Source organism: Hemiscyllium ocellatum, unplaced genomic scaffold, assembly GCF_020745735.1.
Source record: "Hemiscyllium ocellatum isolate sHemOce1 unplaced genomic scaffold, sHemOce1.pat.X.cur. scaffold_96_pat_ctg1, whole genome shotgun sequence".
Lineage (NCBI taxonomy): Eukaryota > Metazoa > Chordata > Chondrichthyes > Orectolobiformes > Hemiscylliidae > Hemiscyllium > Hemiscyllium ocellatum.
The window spans coordinates 958,470-977,414 of NW_026869333.1; the positions used below are offsets into that span (position 1 = coordinate 958,470).

At 42.0% G+C, this 18,945-nt stretch overlaps 1 non-coding gene across 1 annotated transcript; it reads left to right on the forward strand.

Moving 5' to 3' along the window:
- The first annotated feature begins 2,000 nt into the window (after window positions 1-2,000).
- trnas-gcu (transfer RNA serine (anticodon GCU)) lies at window positions 2,001-2,082 on the forward strand. Its single transcript has one exon. It is a non-coding gene; the product is annotated as a tRNA-Ser (tRNA).
- Window positions 2,083-18,945: the final 16,863 nt, after the last annotated feature.

An 18,945-nucleotide genomic window follows, 5' to 3' on the forward strand; every position in this document is an offset into this window, starting at 1 on the left:
TCCAGTTCCCTAACACGGGTTTGGAGTCTTTCATTGAGAGAAATTCAGTGTGGTTGCGTAAAAAATTCGAATTTGGTTGACTTCAGACACAAAGACATTTCATGAACACGTACAACTGAATAAGATTGAGTATAAAAAGTTCATGGATTGGTAAGCTGTGGCGTATTATTCAAGGTGAAACGCTGTAAATGGAGCTGATGTCCTAAAATAACTGCAGACAGAAGTTATATCCTAATGATAGGAATTGAATCGTCACTTGGACTTTAAAGATTTGACCACATTCACATGATGTTACGTATATTTCCTACATTCTTAACTCAACCCAAGAAATGCACCAAGGAGATTGTGTCCTTTTGTGTTGTTAACCCGCTGTACTTCTCTGCAGCACTCCATTGAAGATAAAATCTGCTCAAACCAACATTCAATTCAATACGAAATTCAAACGGTCCTATGTGTGTTTTTTTGCTTTTGATTATTGCAATAACCTTTGTGAGTTTGTAACAAACTGCATAACATGAAACCAGTTCAGCATCTATTTTCCCGGAGATTAACGCAGTGCACATGTCAAACGTTATTCATATGCTGAAAAATCAACTTTGCCTCTCTCTCCACACCTGTCTCTTCACGTTTTAAATACTTGTTTGTTGATCAAGGAGTCATTATCCAGAAAAGGACGTTTGCCAATCCACAAACACGGCTATTTTCCCATAAACTTGGCTTTGCTCAATATCACCTTCCATCCGTACCCTCAAGACAATAAAGAATTGAAGCTGCTCCAGGTGAGGCTCAAATTTAAAACTTCGGGAGAGCACAGCCCATTATATTGGCACAGAGATAGTGTGCACTGCCCACCTGCAGCACAGGAGCAACACATTAATGCTTACCTCCACATTCCTGGTTGTACCTTAACGTTTGGGAAACTGAGTTTCTCTGATTCCATGGCTTGTAACGATCATCTTCACCAGTGGTTCTGTACCTGAGTGAGGAAAGTGGTGAGCTACTCATTGCAAAGATGGGTACGTTGTTGAAATATACAATGTCAACATTTGCCTTCACTAACCAATGTACATTTTATTTTGTTTTTTATCTGTTGAAATCTTAAAATTTTCATCTTTAATAGATTCAATGACAGATCTCCATTGTGACTCTGGCATCAAATTCGAAAGTGTAAACACCCTCTGAATTCTTCCACCACAGTCCGTTGTTTGGGAAGTGTTCCTGTTGTGGGAAATGAACTTCCCCGTGTGTCAACTGCTGCTCCCAGCATTCTCTCTGGCACTGCACTCATTTTCCTTCTGACACTTCCTCACTGTGTTGCTGTGATCATACAGTGACTTGTTGTAGCATGTCCCAGGAAAATGACACAGATCAAGGTTTTTGCATTGTTGAATTCAATTGTCAGTTTAGCCTCATTTAGGATTGTGAAATTGTCTGTTGTGTACACAGGTGTGTGTCAAAAATATCTGAGCCGAAGAAAGGTGTTCCGAATAATGACATTGAGCACTATGCACTCTCCTCCAGTCTGGAAAACAATTCCGCACAGGCAATTTAATCGACAATAGACAATAGGTGCAGGAGTAGGCCATTCTGCCCTTCCAGCCACACTACCATTCATTATGATTATGGATGGTCATTCTCAATTAGTATCCTGTTCCTGCCTTATCCGCACAACACTTGATTACACTACCCTTATGAGCTCTATCCAACTGTTTCTTGAAAGAACACCTCCTGCTTTTTCGGGTTCTTCATTCCGTTGACTTCAAATATTCACAGAATTCAACAGACTTTGTTACATAATCTATTCTTCATTTTTGTTCAGATCACTGTGAGCAGAGTGTCACAGTGGGAATGCCGTTGCCCCACAACTCAGATGTCAGACCATAGTCTTCGGACCGTACTGTGCTACTTAGCATTTCACCAGACCAGGGAGAAATATCTGCTGTTCTGCATAATTTACGCAATTCACTTATTGAAAAGTTTATACAGCTGCTAGCATATGTGACGAGGTGGCCGAGAGGTTAAGGCGATGGACTGCTAATCCATTGTGCTCTGCACGCGTGGGTTCGAATCCCACTCTCGTCGCTGTTTTCAATGTTGCTATTTTTGTATGTTGACACCTGTCTTATTGAAATTGGAACTCCAATGGTCAATTTATATGCATCGACTCTATAAAATCTCAAAGAATAATTTGAGTCAGTTGCTTAAACTGCATTGAAACGTAGATCACATTGGGATAATGAAAAGCAACGCGATTTTCTTTTTCAAGTCGAGCAGCTGGGACCTTTTATCGTATGAAAGAGATCCAGGAAAAACAAATAACAAGAGATGTGAAGGGCGTGTTTATGTAATGGGATTCTTAATGACTGTTTTGTCAAATCAAATCTGGAGCATGTTGAGTAGAAGTGATTCATCTTGGTGAGAAGAGTACAGAGAGACAGCACAAAATAGTGGAAATATTTCAAAAGGGGCAGGGCGTGGGTGTAGGGGCACCGAGAACTGGCTATAAATGCACAGTAGAGAATTGCAGATATGGGTGCCATGCATAAGTACGGAAAGACTTACACATTGCTCTCTTCCTTGCCCGTTGCTCTCGCTATTGATGAAGGCTATGAACAAGGCACAGATAAACACAAGATGTGAGAATCAAGCTCCAAAACGTTATGCACACACTGGATGCATTACATTGAACAATGAACAACTGGAGAAGGAGCATGTTCACTGTAGGGACTGAACCTAAACTGTGGATCAATAATCGCAAATTCATGCAGCATTAGCACGAAAAATGATTTAATGCGTCTTTGTACGCATGTCATTAATAGACGTTTCGTTCTAATACCCGTGTGGTTGAAAGAAGAGGACATCACATGTCAAGATGGATGACAACGTAACCAAGTTTGCTTTGAAATTGAGATCCATTTCATCATTGTACACAGTGGACAAGTTCATTTTAAATAATACAAACCACATTCCCTCACCTGGAATAAAAGTGTGATTTCATTACAAACATTGCCCTTGCTAAGTAGCAGTTACTCAACATGAAAAATAAGATGTAATTTTTATTGAGCGTACATCAATTAGCACCATTATCTAACTTCGGATTGACTGCAATATGCACATGATAAACAATATTTAAGAAAGAATGTCTTTTGGAAGTAATGATTCGGTGCTGACGAAAAAAAAATTAAATTCACATGATGCGGATATTCCACCAATGGCTCCAATGGTGGAAGTGGTCAGTGGGCACTATTTCTAAGTTGGTATAGAGGTGTGTGAGTTGCAAGGGTTGGGAGCTCCCACCTCATCTGGAGCAGCGTCTGCTCACATGGACCAGGGAGCATTGGGGCAGCAGGCTGGGTGGTCCAACCACACCCGGAGCAGCTTTTAGTTACTTGGAGTAGCAGGGAGCATTGGGGCAGCAGACTGGGAGGTCCAACCTCACGCGGAGCAGCTTCAATTGACGTGGAGCAGCAGGGAGCATTGGGACATCAGACTGGGAAATCCAGCCTCACCTGGAGCAGTCTCTATTGACATGAAGCAGCAGGGAGCATTGGAACATCAGACTGCGGGATCTTACCTAATTTGAAGCAGCTTCAGTCGACATGAAGCAAGGAGCTTTGCGAGATCCGTCTGGGAGCCCCACTCTCACTTGGAGCAGCTTTTAATGTCAAGTAGCAGTGGGAAGCATTGGGACTCAGAGTGATAGATCCAACTTCAACTGGACCGCTTGTATTGACATGGAGGAGGGAGCATTTGGACATCAGAGTGGGAGCACCAACCTCACAAGGACCAGCTCTTAATGACCCGTAGCACCTGGGAGCATTTGGGCATGAGAGAGGTAGATCCAAACTCAAATGAAACGCTTCTATTCACATGCAGCAGGGAGCATTGAGGCATCAGACTGGGAGCTCCAACTTAAATTGGAGAAGCTGCTCTTGACATGGAGCAGCAAGGAGCATTGGAACGTCAGGTTGGGAGCTCCAACCTCACCTGGAGCAGCTGGTATTTACATGGAAGAGAAAGGAGGATTGGGACATTAGGCTGGGGGAAAGGATATTCAACTATTTTAGTCTGAAGTAAAGTAGGTTTCAAAACTCAGATGTTAATTGATTTATGAATAAACTTTCCCAGGAAAATAATTAATACTTTCGATACTAAAGACAAGTCCTGCAACAGAGAGAAATGGGATCGATGTTTCATGTATTTGTCTTTTCTTTTCTGGCCGACTCTGCACTGGATTACATCACCGGAAGAACGTTTTCACTCATTTCATGTTGTTCAGTTTCCTGCAAATACGGACAGGTCATTAACGTAATCTAAATCTGAAAATTAATGGGAATATGCGATGTTATGATTAGGCTGGAGTTTACCTCTAATTATGTTGAAAACGCAGCAAAGTAAGTTGCAATTTTCTTGATCAGCAGCGACTTTATTGATTGGCTGCTCAAATTGTGAATGTTAGTCTTCTTTAAGACAATTTGAAGTGGATCATTGATGGTGATTATTTTTGTTCTTTGTTCACCTTGTGACTGTTACTGTTATTGCTCATGTCATTGTCAGCACCACAGCTCTGCAGCGTGTAAAATTTCAGCTGTGCATCTGGCCAGTGGTACAGCCATTCTTATAGCTGGCTGCGGATCAGGCAGGTGCAAGGTCAACTTTTGCTTGGCGCAAGCGCATTGTGGAGAATCAGCACACATCCAAACTTTTTTTTTTGTTCCACTGAGGTGGATAATATTTGAATTTTTCATCTCCACGAACGAATATTCGTTTACTGTCTTCGATCAATTAAACATTACCAAGCGCTCTCAATGTTAAAAATCACATTGCATCAGATTGTACCGAACAAGCATATTTGGAAGCGCCAGTGTTCCGTGCACTGTTTCTTCATCAGGTGGTTGTCAACTGTTGGACTCTAATCTGGCTTTGTATGATTTTAAAATTTGTCCACCCCAGTCCAACACCAACACATCTAAGTGATGGGTACTATCGACACCACGAACGGTCAGTTAAAGTCCAGATGATCTTCCAAAAGATCGCGCATATTGACACACACATCAGGTTTCTGCAGAAAGACACCCACCTGATGAAGGAGCGGCTCTCTGAAAGCTAGTGTTTCCAAATAAACCTGCTGGGCTATGCCCTGACGTTGTGTCATTTTTAACTTTGTCTACCCAACTCAAACACTGGCACTTCCATATCATAGAGAACGTCAGTCATGTCCCAGCGCTGTCAGAGAAGGCAATCTTGGAATAGCCTCACTCATTGTTCAGAAGGTACGTTTAATTTTCAGAAACCAACCCACTCAATCCTGAATTACTACAGATTGTTAATGTGCTGAGCTGTTTGTTTTAGCTTTACATTAAATGGAAGCCGGTTAGCTCAGTCCGCTCGCTAACTGGTTTTTGGTATAGAGTGAGAATAACAACGTGGGATTAACTGTCGCACTGTCTCAGGGTGCCAGAAGGCTCATCATCTCCTCTGCTTACGTGATCTGTAATACAATGTGACTCTAGTGAGTAGGAATGCACCTGTCGATGTCAAGCATCATCATCATTGCCATCGATTGCCTTGGTCATTTAGTCACAATGACCAGGAACGGGACTGAGTCCTTTTAATACTCACTGATTTAATGGGAAACAGAAAAACGTTGTGAAAATAGACTTGATTGAAAACTGGGTTTCCAAGGGTCGCTGCGTTGTTTACAGAAAATGTTACATTATCACAGGGCTTCTCACTCGGTCGGCTTCAGTTCCGCACAGAATTCGATTCAACCACACTTCACGAACATGCTTCTGCAAGATCCTACAGACAACATGAAACACACTGCACTCATCATTAATATTCACCATGGCTTCATCCAAGGACATAATGCACAGTTTTCATGAATACTGAAGACATAAGTATGTCATGCAAGAGTAAATTGAATTTCAGTTTAAATTGTAAAGTGATAAGAATCTAGAGTAAGATACAGAACGCCCGAAATTCATGTTTATTACCGTGGTCAGAACTCCAGTCAGAAAAAGGGGAAATCTGTCCCTGAATCCCCAATATCTAACCGGCAGTTTGCTCCATGTGTCTAGTTGGAAACCTGTGTGAAGGAGCATGAAGCTTGAAAGAGCACCTGGGAGAATCCTCCACTGTCTTATCTGAATCTACAACAGGAGTTGTGAGAGCGGTGGGATAAAGGGGAGGACCTTGGTATTCCGTGGTGTAGATTCACATTGTCCTCATCATGCTATTGTTTAAAATCCTCTGTCAGAAACAGCACAGACTGAGAGGAATAGGAGGGGACCATTTTACCCGCCAGCGCTACCCCGCCATTTGACATAATTACGGCTGATCGAACAGGTCAATGTCTTTTCCCAGCCCATCTACATCAACCTAACACCCAAAGGGAAAAAGACACTGAATAAATCGAAACACTCTGTGCAACCGTGGGAGGGAACTGTGTGGAAAGACAGTGGGTATCTGCAGTGGGTTTTGTGAATGAGCAGCCGATTGCTGGCTGATCATATTTCAAATGATATGATTTTCTTAAAACTCACCACCAAGAAAGCGAGGAACCTTCTCTGGTCAGTAGCAGGGACGAGAACTCCAGACGATGGGAACTGACGATGAAGCAGCAGAAGAATCATTGAATCAGCTGAAATCTGAACAAAATTGCGATTCTGGCGGGAATCAAACCCACAAACTGTGAATCGCGATCTTAACAAATGCAGTAGATGTCCACCACGTCTTTCCTTGTGCCACTGAGCTGCGCTAGCCTCCATTTTACTGCACCGAAAGTTACAGTATTCAAGTCTTTCAATAAATATCTGTTTATCTGCGCCCCACCTTCCAGTACCTGGTCCTTATCCGTGCATGCTCTAGCTCCTCAAGTGTTCGGCTAAATACTCCTGAAGCATTTGGATGACTCTTAGCTTTACCACACGTTCAAACAGTGAGTTCCAGACAAACAACCCTCTCTGGATGCAAACATTCTTCCTAAATCTTCACTGAACATCCTCCCTGTAGCGTTTCATCTATAACCCTGGTTATTTACCCTTCCCATAAGAAGTTTATTCCTGTCAAACATATCTATTGCATTTCTGTGCACGTTAATCAATTTCTCTCTCAGCTTTCTCCGCTCTCAGATAGAGAGCCCCAGTCGAGCTCATCTATCTTTGCATTGGCGAGCGTGTAGTGCGTTAAAAGCACGGAACGTCTGGCAGCACCCGAGGAGCAGGAGAATCGATGTTTCGGGCATAAGCCCTTCATCAGGAATGAGGCTTTTGAGTCGGGGTTGAGGGAGGGGAATGGGGTTGGTGGTCAGGTAGCTGGGAAACCGATAGATGGATGAAGAGAGGTAGAAGATGGTAGTTCGGAGGGGCAATGATGCCCGGGTCCAGAGAGCAGTGCCTAGCTGGAGACTTGGGATTGGGATAATGTTGGGGAGGTGAAATGAGGAAGCTGTTGAAATACACATTTATCCCGTATGGTTGCAGGGTTCTAAGGTGGAACAAAAAATTTTCTTCCTCCAGGCATTGGCTGGCAATGGAATGTCGTTTCTTTTTTCCCGAAACATCGATTTTCCTACTCCTCAGATGCTGTCAGACGTGCTGTGCATTTCCAGCACTACACTCTCGACTCTGAGCTCCGGCACCTGCAGCCCTCACTTTCGCTTATCTTCGCAGGGGGAATGGTCGAGCTCAGGCACCACGTTGATAAATCTCCTCTGACCACAATCCCGTCCAAACGCACGTTTCCTGAAGGCTGGCAATCACAACAGAATAAAGTTATCAAAAGAAATGTAGAAATATCGGAACAAAATCAGCAGGTCTAGTGCATCTGGGGAGAAATTTCCGAGCCAAACCATCCGCCTTTGGAATGAATGGTATGTGTAGATGGGGCAGGAACATGAAAGAAGATGGGCAACGTCTAAAATGATTGAACGCCATGTTGGGTACTGAAGATTGCACGGTCTCTCATTCGGAAATGACGTGCCACTCTTCCAACTTGCACAGGCCATGCGGGAGCTCTGCAGCAGACCAAACTGACATGGAGGCATAGGAACACAGTGGGAATTTGCAGTGACAGGAATCTAGAAGCTCATGTTCTTTTTCTGTTTGCAGACAGAACATAGGTGTACTCGCGTTTGTCACCCATTCTGTTTTCCTCTTCCCAGTCTTGACGAGATCACATTGTGAGCAGGAAATGCAGTTAGCTAAATTGAGTGAGAGGTAGATAAATCAGTAGAACTTTACACAGTGAGGAGAGACATCGTAAACAAGTAGCATTGCATCTTCTGAGATTTCGTGTAATTGTGCCATATGGGGAAGTGTTTGGGGCCAAGGAGGACTGGATGATGGTGCTCAGAGAGAAATTGTCCTACATAGTGGCGGTATTCAGTGGTATGGGCGAGTGGGGAAAGGGCAGTAGAATGTATATTTTCCTGAGCTACCTTCTATAAGTAAACACCTCACTACGAGCAAAACTACCTAATGATTTTCATTCCAACACCGACTCTGAGCACAGCTTACAGAAGTCACGTGTTTGCACAGTCACTGTCACTGTGTCTCCACGGGATCAGCAGCACTCCCACACGCTGATTCAGACAGCACAGTTCTTACTCTGACATGTCCGTTCGAGAATGGAAGGACAGGTATTAATAAACCACTCTTGTAACTGATACCTGTATTGCTCAATCACAATCGCTTAACTATCCGAACTCCTTTTTAAATCACTTAATACAGAGCCTTGTATGTCTTGGCATAACATATTCACATCTGAATACTTCGGAAATTTATGTGGATTTTGCCACTCCGATCCTTGCATGCACTGTGTTTCAGATTTTAGCCACCCACTGCTTGCAAACGTATTTCCACGCATTCACTGTAATCTTTCCGCCTCTGTTATATTGTCAACACAGGAGAAAACGGAGCTTCGTGGAATGATTGGTTCGACTGGGATTGTTCTCTTTGAAACAAAGGAGACGGAGGGGACCTGTATAATGACATGATAATAATTATAAACGTTCAATATTCATGGGAACTTGACAGGGTAGTTACGGGCAGGTGGGTTACCCTCTGGTATGAGGAGAACACCAGAGGACATGAACTCAGAATTAGACTTTGCCTATTTAATTCAGAAATGATGAGTCATTTCTTTGCTCAGGGGCCAGTGAATCAGTGGAACTCTTTACCGAAACTGTTGTTGATGTTGAGTTGTTGTGCATTTTCAAACTGTGCCAGTCAGATCAGAAAGACGATAACGCTTTGTCGAGGCAATACAAGAGAATGGAGTTGAAGATTATCAGATCAGACATGAGTTCATTGAATGTGCGAGCAGACTCGATGGTCTGAATGGCCGACTTCCACTATTGCATCATTTGGTCGAATGCCTTACTTTATTGATAAGTTTCGAATTTTGAGAGGATGGGATGAAGTGATAGAAAAGGTTTCTCAAACTGATCAGACAGATCAGGAACTGGCTCATAAGCTCAACAACAAGAAACGTGCTGTGGCCTGGAGACAACAAATGGCACTGGGCACACCACAGATGTGTATGTGCAGAAGTTGTGGTTGCTAAAGAAAATTGGTGGATCTAATAGTGTTGCCAACTTGGTGATCACGCTGGATGACGGATCCCGGTATGATGCACACAGCAAAAGGTTGTGAAAGAATGAAAGGCTCATTTCATTGGAAACGTTTTCTGCGGTTACAATTCAATTGAATGTTTAAAATACTGATCAAAAGTTTGTGTGGTGTTTTACATTAAAATTCACAATCCAACTGGATAAAATATTGCATCTGATCTCTCCTTATTTGGATTGCTTTCATTCGATGGAAATTCATAGAAAGTCAAGATGGAATGAAAGGAGGAAAAAAAAAACGTTTGCACTCCTTTTCATTATCCCAATATAACTTACAACGGAAACAAATTGTTTTATTTCGACTTTGATGAGGTTTCGATATATCACAAATCTCCGGGGCAATGAAGGGCAAGAACAAGATTCTCCATCCAATGTATACTAAAGATGCGAGGCACAAACGAAAACCACAGCTGCTTTTGATGGAAGTAACAGCCAGAGTAGGATTCAAATCCACACATGCACAATGAAAGACCAACCCGTCGCCTTCACCTCCGGGCCACTCCAGCCCATTGCAAAGGGGCTCACATGTGACCACATCAAGCTTACATATGGTGCACCCAGGGGATAAGAAATTCCCTGAGAGGAATCGAATCCACACCATTATGTTTCTGCTTTCAGCGAATAATAATACCAGCAAAATTCAAAGAATTGACCTCGTCCTTGGAAGGAATACCTGTCCTTGATTCATTCCGAGTCGGAACTGTCTCAGAATGAACCAGCAAACATGAAATTGCCGTCACATTCACACGGACATTTAGTCTTGACGCATAATTTCTTCAGACAGTTTCTCTCTCACGTGAAGAAGTATATATGGAGAGAGAAGTGAAGGTGATGTTTTAGCTTGATGGGCTTTCTCATATGGCTGCATCTGAACTGGGTAAAATTTCCGGAAATGCAGTTTTCTTCATTTCATTTTATTAATTTTGCTGCAACTTCATTCTGTTCATTGCAATGATCGGAAGTGAATTGGATTTATATCATTGGAATGTTTAATGTTGCATTCAATTTCGCTCCGAATTTATTTCAGCTTAAAGAAAATACTGTTGAGAAAAACAGAAGGTTAAACTACAAAACAAGATGCCAGTTTTGATGCTCAGTTACGTTGGCAGATTTCAGTGGGTATCCAATGAACCCAACATCATGCCGATTGTCCTCCCATCTTTAAGGCGTGGGATTAAAGCAGGAATGGATCTCCAAGAGACAGGTCACTTGCTAATCATTATGGAATATCTTTCCTTGACAATATACAAAATCTGCTCAGTTCGATTTATAATGTTTCATGTAGAATATTAATATAAATCTTTCAAAACTCTGATGGTTCTTTGCTCAATATTATTCAGCTGCATACGTTTCCGATATTTCTTCACATCTAAATTCGTCCAAATTAGACATTGATTCCTCACAACTTCCACCGCCCACAAACCTCCCTCCGCCCCCCCCAAACACACCCCACATTTACACATTTACCTGGCCACAGGCTGTCTCTCACATGGTGTAACTCACTGCTTCTGTGTCTCGAAATGTGTCTCTCCAACTATTTGGAAATGGATTCTCAGAGTGACAGAAATTCTGCTCTTATTATTTCTTTGCCCGACATCGATGGTTTTGAAAGCCTGACGTTCAGAAATTTGCGAACTTGAAAGAGAGCATTTACCAACTATTTACTCTCTCCAAACCTCAAATACTCTGGAAAACTTCCATTCAGTTTTCCTTGGTTCAGTTTCCCATTTTCCAACACACAAATAAATAAAATTTCATCCCCACGAAACGCCGTCAGCATCGTCTCTAATGTCTTAGCAGCCCAGTAAGCGCTGGCAGTGTCCTCTCCCATAGAATCACAGATTCCCAACAATGCAGGAAGTACAATTCAGCCGATCAGGTCTGCAGGGATATTGGAAACAGCATCTCACCCAGACCTAGCTCCCGTCTCTATTCTGGCATGCCTCTGGCTTGTGATTTCAAATAAACCTGTTGGAATGAAACCTGGCATCGTGTGACTACTGACCTTATCACTGCGTTACCCATGGCTAACTCACTTAACTTACTGAATTCACTCCCTGAACACATCAACGAATTTAACACGGCCAATCCACCTAACCTGCAGACTTACCAGCAGTGCGAACCAATGAGCAAATGTACCATCATATTGAACACTATCCGTATCATGTTTAATGGCTTTATACACTTGCAACTCAGCCGAGTGAAAGCAAGCTGCGCCCTCAAACCGAGCTCAATGCATCCAAACGCGGTTCTGCGCTGTACAACCTCATTAGTGCTGCTGGAAATGTTTCTGCACTCAGATCTGAATGGGTTTACTCTGTTTTCTTCCTCAGATTGCTGCTTTATATAAACACACAGTCAGGAACAACTCTATATAATGGTTTTCATTGCAACACAAACAAAATGTGCAGTTTGCAGAAGTTACGTGTTTGCACTTTCACTGACACACTCTCTCCCCAGGAGCTGCAGTCCTTCCCCAGCTGATTCTGACAGCATTGTCCTTCCTGTGACATAACCAATCGAGAATAGAAGACCAGGCATTAATAACCTTCACTGGGGAACAGAGCGACAGGTTTAAAACATTTACGATACCCCCAGCTGAGAACTGAGCCCAGTGACCGGCGGGGACACTAACCACGATACTGTGGAAGACAACAACATCGAAGGAGGCCCTGCAGCCTGTTGTGGCCGCACTTGTCCAACACAACTGCTTAACTACCTGAAACAAGATTTCCATTGTTTAGCCCATAGTCTGATATGTATGGCATCACAAATTCACATCTGAATTTTTTTTCAGGTGAAAAGAGTTTCCGCCTCTCTGACTGTTTCCGCACATATAATCAAACCTTTCTGCCTTTACCCAAAATCTGTTGGCCCCGTTGTTCAATCCCTGCATCAATAACAAACGCTTCTTTCAGTCTATCCTATCCATATCCCTCATTATTTTGTACATCTCAGTCATGTCTTTTCCAATCTCCTCTGCTCGGTGACAAACAACCCCAGTCTATCCAATCTCTCCTCATAACTGAAACTCTTCAGCCCAGACAATATCCCAGTGAATCTCTCCTGCAACGTTCGCAGTGCCATCATTGCTATACTGTGAATTGCAGAACTGCACACAGTAATCTAGCGAGAGCTAAATTAACTTTTTTCCTATTCTGTTACAGAATGAGGGCGTCGCTGTCTCGGGAGTATTGATTGCGATCCCTAATTGCACAGCGGGTAGTCGATACTCAACCGTATTGCAGTGAGTCTGGAGTCACATCGAGGCCTGACCAGGTAAGAATAGCAGGTTCCTTCCTCAAAGGACGTCAGTGAACACGATGGTTTTGTTTTTTTTCAACAATTGGCCATGTATTTATAGGTGTTATTAGATTCGTAATTCCAGATATGTATTGTATCCCAATTCTAACACCTGGCATGTTTGGAGTCAAACCCGGGTCCCTGGTTCATCTGCTTGGTATCTGAGTTAACTATAATCGTGCTCGGCCATTGCGGAAAACCCGTGAAAGTAATCTTTCTGAAAGCAGTCGCTTTTCCTCGATATTGTCCTGAATCATTTTCCTGAGCTTGACCGCCCATAATCGCAAGTCCATATCAGTAAAAGCTGCTACCTGAGGATTGGCCTCACAACAACCGTAACCAAATGGATCAACTGATCTGCAGGTCCCGATGGTGGGGTTGGGGCACGTTCACCCAGCAACGGTGACCGCAGAAGCACAAACTGAATGGTATCAATGTGAGAGTCAGTGTTAGATTCTGCAGTGCCTTAATGAAATAGGAAATGACTCCACAACCACATGATGAAAGAGCAGCGCTCCGAAAACTAGTGCTCAGTTAAATCTGTTAGACTCTAACCTGGTGTTGTGTGTTTTTTAACTTTTTACACCATAGACCAACACCGGCATCTCTAAATTAATGTAATGGGGCTGTGGGATGACAAGTTCAGTTAGTGATCATAGGAGGGAGTGAAATCTCTGAGAACGGGTGGATTTGAATTCTGACAAATGAAATACAGAGATGTGAGCGAGCAGAATTTGAAGGGGAAAGATCATCACCTTGTCCAAACAACTGATTCCTTTGCGTTTCCCAAGAACTGGAGCAGATAGAGCAATTACTGCCGTGACTCGGATTCGAACCGAGGTTGCTGTGGCCACAACGCAGAGTACTAAGCACTATACGATCACGGCATTCCACACACGAAGGCGTTGATAGGGTGCAATAAGTACAATCTCATAGGACACATTAGGCAGAGCACCAAATGCACAATATCAGTGCTAAGCGAACAGTGGCAGATATGTGGGAACTCAGAATGGGCTGACCGTTTAATGTCGGTTCCCCCAGAAGCTGTGGTGATTCCATCATTAATATGCTGAAGGCTGAGATAAGTCGATTTCTCCAAAACATCAAAAACTCCGGGGACAGTGCCGGTGTTGTTGAAATGTATGCTTCAATAGTAATACAGTTTAACATTGGCTACTTCACCAGTTTCCCCACACAAGGCAGTAACCACTGCTGCCACATAGTCCCAATTCCCAGACTCAGAATCAGAGGAACTGAGTGGCGCAGTCGCGAAGATGTGCGAAAAGCTTTATCAGCCAGTGGGTGGTTGGAATTTGGAATATACTGTCTGCATTGTTCAGAGCGACAGAAACCCTTACAACCTGAATAAATATTCAGATGTGAGCTTGTGATGCCAAGACATATAAGGCTGTGGGGTAAGAATTGTGAAATGTGATTCAGTTCATTAGGCAGTTGTATTTGAGAAGTGTGGCCACAATTGGTTGAAGGGCCTCCTTTGACACTCTTGTTCTCGGTCGTATAGTAGTTAGTATCCCCGCCTGTCACAGGGCTCAATTCTCCGCTGGGGACAGTGTAAATATTTTAAAACTGTCGCTCCATTCCCAAGTGCGGGTATTGATACCTGTCCTTCTATTCTAGATGGGGCATGTCACAGGAAGGACAGTGCTGCTTGAAAAAGGTGGGGAAAGACTGCAGCTCTCAGGAAGGCTGTGTGTCAGTGAACGGCCAAACACGTGCCTTCTGCAAACTTCACCTTGTGACTGTGTTGGAATGAAAAGTATTTGACAGCCTTGTTCCGGATTGAAGTGTTTACTAGAAGCAGGAAGCTGAGGAAGAAACAACGTAAACACATTCAAATATGAGTGCAGAAACATTTCCCGCAGCACGAATGAAATTGTGAAGGACAGAGTAGCGTTTCGTTACATTGAATTTGGGTTCATTTATTCTGATGAGACTGTTACCAGGGTATAAAACCATTACAAAATGACACAGCATTTACTCAGTATGACGGAACATTGTCTCTGTAATTCGCACTGGTTTTCAGAGGGAGGGTTGGGTTGATTGGCAAAGTTAAGTTGCCCTTTCGTGTCCAGGGAGTGAATTAAGTAAGTTAAGTGAATTAGCCATGGGTATTGTGGGGATAAGGTCAGAAATCACAGGACGTCAGATTATACTCCAACAGGTTTATTTGAAATCATAAGGGGGAGGGATTCCCCTTCTTCAGGTGAAATATATGGAAATAGGGAGGGGAGGTGGGTCTCGGTGAGATGCTCTTCAGAGAGTCGATACCGGCCCGATTGACTGAAATGCTCTTTCTGCACTGTAGGGTTCTGTGATTCCATGAATTGATAATGATGGGGTTTACTGGGGTGTAAAGCCATTCGAGAAAATGCTAATGGGTGTGTACTGAAGATGAGATTTTATTCACTTGTCTTCTTGGAAAACTGAGAACAGTTATCATTTAACCAAGGAAGACTTAATGGTTTTTTTTGCAGGTTATGAAATGTTTGGTCAGAGTAAATAGGTGGAAAATTCCATCTTTCAAGTAAGTAACCATCTAGATATCAGGTGTTCAATACCTTTAATCAAACCTTTGAAGGAGAAAGAAATGATGAGAACAGAATCGCTGTCACTCCGAGAATCTGGTTTTCAAAATATTTGGAAAGACACTTTTGTTGACATGCAAGGAATAAATTTCACAAGGAGAGACACAGCGTGTGGGTAGGTAAAGGTGTAGGGGTGGGGTGCAGTCGGTCGGAAGTTGTGGGGAAACAATGTCTAAGTTAGTTGACTTTAAATGTAAAGAAATTCCTTTAATGTGTGCAGCTGAATAAGATTCGGTTCCAAAACTCTGCATTTTGAAAGATTTGGCATAATATTCCACCTTAAGCATTGTAAATGGAACTGAGTGGATTTTTATTTATTGTGAAGGGAAGATATTACATAATAGGAAGTGAGAAGTTGCTTGGAGAACGACTTCCTGCTTTAATCACATGCGGTCAGGATGTGAGAACAAACACCATGATGTTTGATCCATGTAGTACTCTGTGAAATTTGCCAAAGCAACGAGCAACAAACCTGGTGGGTTTTCTTTTGCACTTTAACCCTCTGTTTTTCTTAGCAGTATTTTCCTTAAGCTGAAATAAAGTCAGAGCAAATTTGAATACAACATTAATCGTTCCAATGATATATATCTAATTCACTTCTGATTATTAATGAACAATGTGAGGTTTCAACAAAATTAAAATGAAACGAACAAATCAGCGGTTCTTGCGATTTAATCCAATTCAGGTTCAGCCAAATGAGAAAGGCCATTGAGCGACAACATCGTCCTTATTTCCCTTTCCATGGCTGCTTCTTCACGTGAGAGAGAAAGTGACGGAAGAAATTATGAGTCAAATGTACGTGTAAATATGAAAGAAAATGTTTTTCCTATTTCATTCTGACTCAGTTCTGACTCAGAATGTATCAATGACAGTTATTCATTCTGACCAGCATGGCTATTTATTGGAATTTGCTGTTATTATAATTCTGGTGAAGGCAGAAGCACAATGGTGTGGTCATATGTCACCGCTCTACAAAATGTGCAGAGGGGACCGAGGGATTATGGTGGTGGGTAATTATACCGCTGTGATCCACATTCACAGGTTCGAGTCGCACTCTGGTTGCTAACTTTATGTACCGCTCTAGCAGTTTTTATTTGCAGCCCACACTCTGGTATACACTGGATCGAGAATCTTGTTCTTGCCCTTCACTGCACGGGAGATTCACAAATAATCGACACCACATTAAAGTCGAAATGAAGAGTGAGAGCAGCCGTTCTATTCAATTGTAGATGAAATTGATGAAATGAGAAAGAACCAATTTTTCTTTCCGCCCTACATTCCATCCTGTCTTTCTATGAATTTACATCGAAAGAAAAAAAAACCGACAGATCGGAAGCACAGGCTTATCCAGTGGGGTTGTTCATGAGTATTTTAACCGAACACTTCACACAAAAATCTGATCAGTATTTCAAACAGTCAATCGGAATTGGAACTACAGAAAATGTCTCCAATGAAACAAACATTTCATTCTTTCACAAATTTCTGCTGTGTGTGAATCATGCAACGATCCATCATCCAGCGTGATCACTGACTTGCCAACTGTATAAAATCTAGCACTTCCTTCAGCAATCACAGCTTCTGTACACAGCCACCTGTGCTGAGCCCAGTGTCATTTGTTGCCCCCAGGCCACAGCATATTTCTTCTTCCTGAGTTGATGAGCATTGTTCCTGCTGTGTCTGATCTGTTCAATAAACCTTTTATGTCTCTTCATCCCATCCCCTCACAATTCTGAACTTATGAATAAAATAAGGCGTTAGACGAAATATTAAACCAAGTGTAAGTATGCCATTCAGCGCAAGTAGTCTGCTCAACCATTCAACGAACTCATGGTTGATCTGATTTGGAAATGCTGGTGTTGGACCGAGGTGTACAAATTTAAAAATCACACAACACCAGTTTATAGTCCAACAGGGTTAATTGGTAAAACACTCTCTTTCGGAGCGATCACCTGATGAAGGAGCGTCGCTCCAAAAGCTAGTGTGCTTCCAATTAAACCTGTTGGACTATAACCTGGTGTTGTGTGATTTTTAACTTTGTACACCCCAGTCCAACACCGGCATCTCACAATCATATTTTACCTGTCCAGTAACGTCAAGTGACCTGTCGCACATAATTGAACATTCTAAAGATTCCTACAGCTGGAGAAATCGGAGCTAAAAAGGCCAAACTAAAGCAAAATAAGGCCAAAATAATCAGCTCCAGAACATTGTGGAAAGACCAGTCAAAGAGGTCACAAAGGTTCGAGAGATCCAGTCATAACCAGCCCGAGAGTTGTGCTTTGAAGAGTTTTATGCAGACTTCCTGGCACCTTAACTTGCAGCCAGTGCCTGAGCGTTAGACACCTCGCTTGATAATGACGACAAGTGAAGAGTGTTTGCATGAAACCTATTGAATGCTTAGAATCCAGAATTTTGGTAAAATGTTGTAAAATATTTCCCAGATCATGGAAATCAGCTCAACATTATTAAAATCAAAGTACTCGTAATGGTCTTCAAGGCCACCAAATTACTGTTCTGTGAAATACGCTTTGTACGTGCCTTATTGTTCTCAGGATGAATAATCACAGCAAACATTCAGGTCTCACCAGATACAAACATATGGAAGAGAAACCTTATTATAATTTACACACTATATCTTTCCCAGACCCATGATGACACCTTATTTCTTATGACTGAGATACTACACGTAACATGTATCGAGATGAAGCAAGTCCTGAATATAGGATTTTTTTCTGATAGATTTCCAAGCCATAAATTATGATAAAAATTTAATTGTGGCTCATTACATTGTCAAAAGATCCCCATTAAATGTATTTACCTGTTTACTCAGAGACAACATTGAAACAAATACATTGATAAAAGCTGTTGACTGTATGCTTCTGTGAAAATAAATCTCCCTTATGACTTACTTTCTTTATAATTTTGACTCAAATGTCTAAATATTGCTGAGATGAAAAATTGCATGAATTAAGTACAATGCAGAATTTGTTCTCATTATATATTATATTTCTTCAGAAGAAAAGTAGAGAAACCAAGTATAGAAATTTTGAAGATCTGAGAATTTTGAATGACAAACCATTTCTGATCAATGTTCACTGAATGTCTAATGTCTATCCATATCATCATGCCGGAATTTGCATTCTCGGCTGACAGATTAAGAAATATCTAGTCAACATCAGAGCAAATCCATTTAGACATATAGAAACATTTACTTTGCCAAAGTTCTAAAATTAATTATCAATTCATTGTCATTCCAAAAATCACACAGTTTAGGTTTTGTAACAAACATCGTCAAATTCACATTTTAATTTAATCCAGTATTTCTTAGTGTCATTATTTTTTAAAAAAGTTCTCTTATTCCAGGATAACACAAATACAAACTAATTAATGATTCCTAATCCAACA